Source organism: Mustela lutreola, chromosome 1 (assembly GCF_030435805.1).
Source record: "Mustela lutreola isolate mMusLut2 chromosome 1, mMusLut2.pri, whole genome shotgun sequence".
Taxonomy (NCBI): domain Eukaryota; kingdom Metazoa; phylum Chordata; class Mammalia; order Carnivora; family Mustelidae; genus Mustela; species Mustela lutreola.
Window position 1 is genome coordinate 271,271,428 of NC_081290.1, and position 4,299 is coordinate 271,275,726.

A 4,299-nucleotide genomic window follows, 5' to 3' on the forward strand; every position below is an offset into this window, starting at 1 on the left:
GAGCCAATACCCCCCAACACACACCCCTAGCCCGTTCCCCTCAACCTTCACCTCGCAGATGTGGAAATGAATCATCTGCCCTGCTCCAGTTGTGCCTCTTGGGCAGAGTTCAGGGGTGGCTGGGGGGAGGGGGGGCACCACTAGGTGGATTTGCTGGGGACAGTCTCCCGGCCAGTCCCACCCCCTTCCCACCAGATTGCCGCGGGCACTCCTAGGTGGAAATGTGCAGCCACGGTTGTCTTTTCGGAGGGGAGATCGGCCGTCACAGCCAGAACCAGGAGACTGAGCACCTCCGTCCTTCGTTCTTTGCACAAATACTGACTGAGCATCTCCTGAAGGCCAGGCCTACATGGGCCCCAGGGACTCATTGGTGACAAGACAAACAGACCCCTGGCCTCTCCGAGGGGAATGGAGAAGCCCGGGAAGCAGGCGGAGTACCACGTGATCAGCGGCCCCAGGGCTGGAGATCAGGGCAGAGAATTCCAGCTCTGCATTAGGCCACCACGGAGGCCTGTTTCCTCATCAGCAGAGGGGTGGGTGGTTGTGCGGGTCCGACCCCCTGCTGCTCCTCAGCTCTTCCCAAACGATGATCTTCTGAGGCCCAGAAAGGCAGTCAGCTTCCATCTGTATGCCTATCTGGATCTCCGATTTCCAGCTATAGCCTCTCCATCACTCCCGACTGGCACCAGAGCCATGGAGGATTTGAAAACTCCAGGCAGCCTGGGAAAGGTGGGGTGCCCGTTGACTGGTCCAGAAGATGGTCCTCACCTCCTGGGGCTGCTGTGAAAGGTCAGATGGTAAGATGCATGTAAGTACTCAGCACAGTGTCGGGCACACAGCAAATGCTTAATAATTGCACCATGCTGTTACTGTTGTCGGCTGGTGGGTGTTCGGGGTAGCCATCACTCACTCACCCAGGAGGGGATCATGTGGGCCCTTGTACTTCTCTGGGGGACTCAGGACTCAGACCATCAAGAAACTCTCTCCACCTAGAACCGGATGGTAGGAAGGGTCCCCCCACGCCCCACCCCCAGGATCCCACCAGACCAAGGGTCATTTGTCTTGATGACAACTGCAAATTCTTAACTGTAAATTCCTCCACCCACCTACCCACCTAGAGTCTGGCAGCGGATCCCCATCAAGCCAGGGTGTGAGCCAGTGTGATCCCAGATCACCTCTGGTGTGTTTTCCTGCCTTGGCTTCTGCCCCATCTGACCTCCACCCAGCACAGCCAGGAGGTTGGCTGTGCTGGTCCTCCAACCAGATTTCAAGGTGACTAGATCTGTTTCCCATCCTACCCCCCACAGAGTGACAGTGCTCCGGGATGGCTCACAAGAGTGCTGACCTTCCAGAAGCAAGGACTTTGTGTTTCAAAATTCCATTTGTCCCTCTGTAGAAAGCCAACCTCTAACAACACTGAGCTGAGCCATCAGAACCTTCCCCTTCACCCAGAGCTAATCCCTCCCTGAGACTTCAGCCTGACAAGAATAGTCAAGGTTTAGAGAACACCTTCTCTAATCTCACACTCTCAGATCCAGCGCCTCATTTTTCAAATTCTGGTGTATTTTGGGTGGAAAGAAGGGAAATGTACGTCTGGCTGACATGAAAAGATTGGTGGGGTTGTAATGTAAAGATGGAGTGGAATTTGGAAATTTTTTAAAGAATATTTAAACTCTAAAAATAGACATAAATCCTGTTCTCGAGAACACCAGGATTCTGATTCCAGTTTCCTGAAATGTTCCAATCGATAACAAGCGTGCGTGTTTCATGAGCAACCTACTGTGTGCACGGTACTGTGGCAAGTGACATGGGTGGGGGAGAAGGCGAGAAGAGGAGGCCGAAAACAAAAGCAAAGGCCTTTGCTTGGGGAATGGGATCCCAGACAATGAAGTGGGACAGAACCTTTGTGACCAATGTTATCAAGTACCCAAGACTTGGAGTTCAAAGGATGGAACCTTGGTGAGTTATTCAGGGAGGGCTTCCTGGAGGAGGCAGCAGTTGAGGCTTGAGGGATGGAGAGGGTATAAAATGGCAAAAGAGAAGAAAAGCCTGTAAGAAGCAGCAGTAGCCAGACTGGGCTTATCTGTGTGATAATAGAAAGGTTAATATTCACGGCTGATGTTTGAGGTCTTACCTCGTGCCGGGCACTGTGCTATTTGCTTTGTGTGGATTATTTTGTTTAACTTTCAAAACAACCCTTGGAAAGAGGTATTCCCATTCCCACTTTACAGATGAGGAAATTGAGGGCCAAAGAGTTTAAGCAGCTTGTGTGGGTTTGCAGAGCTGCTGAGCAGCAGCGCACACACTGGAGTGAGCCGTCTGGCCGCGCCCGCTTCCCCACTCTGCCTGGCCACAGTCAGTCATCCTGCCTAGTGAGGGTGCCTGCAGGAAAGGGCAGGAGGAGAGGGCCTTCAGAAGCCCCCAGACCCCCAGAGGGGTTTTCCCGAAATAGAGCCCCCAGGCCCTCCTGGAGGTTTCTAATATTAAACAGGTCCTTTCCTCTCCTCAGCAGGCAGGCCCCTGGGGTGTTTGGAAATTGGTTAAGGGATTTGGGGGCTGGAGATTTCAGTTTTTTAATATCTCTTGCCTGTCCATCCATTGGCGGTCCGCGCCACCCACCTTGTTGATTTCAGTCTGTTCTAGGAGATTGATGGCCCGGGCTTTGATTTAAGATGTGCCACTGTGGTCCTCAATTTCCCCTGTCTCACCACTGACGCTGACAAGGCAGCGAACCACGTGAGGACGGCTTCTGCTCTTCCCAGACTGCAGGCCTGAGAGCCCGCAGTACCTCCAGAAAGTTCTGACCAGAAAACCTGGGTAGAGGTAGGCAGGCCCAGGGGACCTGTCCTCTGGAGCCTCAGTTTCCCCACAGATGAAGTGGAAGGCTTGCTGCTGAGGAGGCCCCTTCAGGTGAGCATGGAGAAGCCCTCAGAGGCGAGCTCACTCAGCTCCCTCATTTCATAGATGAACAAACGGAGACCCAGAGAAGTTAGGTGACTTACCTCAACTTTCTGTGGCCACACCGGAAGTTAGTGGAGCCTTCAGTTGGGTCTCCTACTTTTCGAAGAAAAGGTCTCTTACATACCTCTTAGTCCCCACTTCTACCCCCTTCTGGATGAATTCTTCTTCTGGATAAATCAAGGGACCTGAACTTCTTTGTGGTTGAAATGAAATATTTGAGAGCCTTACCTCAGGCCAGGCACCGGACTGGTCCCTCAGATGTGTGTGATCCCAGTGTTTCCTCACAAGATCCCTGTGCTTCCCCAGGCACAGAGGTAGCCAGGCTTTGCCAGCTCCTGGATTCAGAAAAACCACATCATTTTGACAAAAACTCAAAATTCCTGTTCTTGCCCTATCGCGTCATCAGCCAAAGCCCCTCGAGAAGTCACCCCACTGGCCCACCTTCCAGGATGTCCGTGAGTCCCTCAGAGGGGGATTTCCTTACTCCCAGGCCAGCCTGTTTGCAGCAGCCACCACTGGCCCTCTTGTCATGTTTGTCTGCTCTTGCTCTAGAACTTGCCAGAAGCCGTGAAGCTACCTGAAGGAGTGTCCGCACCCCCCGCCCTACTGTCCTAATTATAACTCTGGTGAGAAAGGTAATGTCCAGGTGAAGGGGACTTCTTTTGCCCCCAGAGCCCCAGACCTTGGACAACAAGAGGCGAGGAGACCAGCATCTTCCCTAACACAGAGGTCCAGGGTCCCCAGGGCCAGGAAGCACAACGGCTTAGGCCCCAGGACCTCTAGACAAAGAGACTGTCCTGCTGGTGACTACACCATCTAACCACTGGCCTCGAATGTGGGCCAGAGAGGACGACACTGTTCCCTCCTTACTCCTTCTCTCCTTGGAGCCACTCCCAATAGACAGTCCCTCTCCTTCTCCAGTTACAGAACAAAATGCCCCGAGTAAATGAGAGGATGTCAACAAACCTTGGTGGAGGGGAAGAAACATGGAAACTAAGTGATTTACTACTGGTAAGTAGCTAAGCCGCAACACACCAGCTGCCCAGACCACCCTGGCCAGCCCAGGGTTCTGGCCCTCCTGGGCCTGTTGGTTTCAGGATGTTCCTGGTGGTTGGGAAGCAGGAGTGTTCGGTGTTGGTCCTCAGCCAATTCCCCAGGCTCCAGCGTCCGTCCTCTGGCCTCACGTGGTCAGGGTCCAGGTCCTGCCGAGGCCAGTCTCATCCGAGTCCCCAAAGTTTCCGGGAGGAAGGAGAAGTCAGAGAAGGCCAGATGTCCACTTCCTGCCGCGGGAGGAGCCGGCTTCAGCTGCCCTCTGAGGAAAAGGTGCAGCAGAGATGA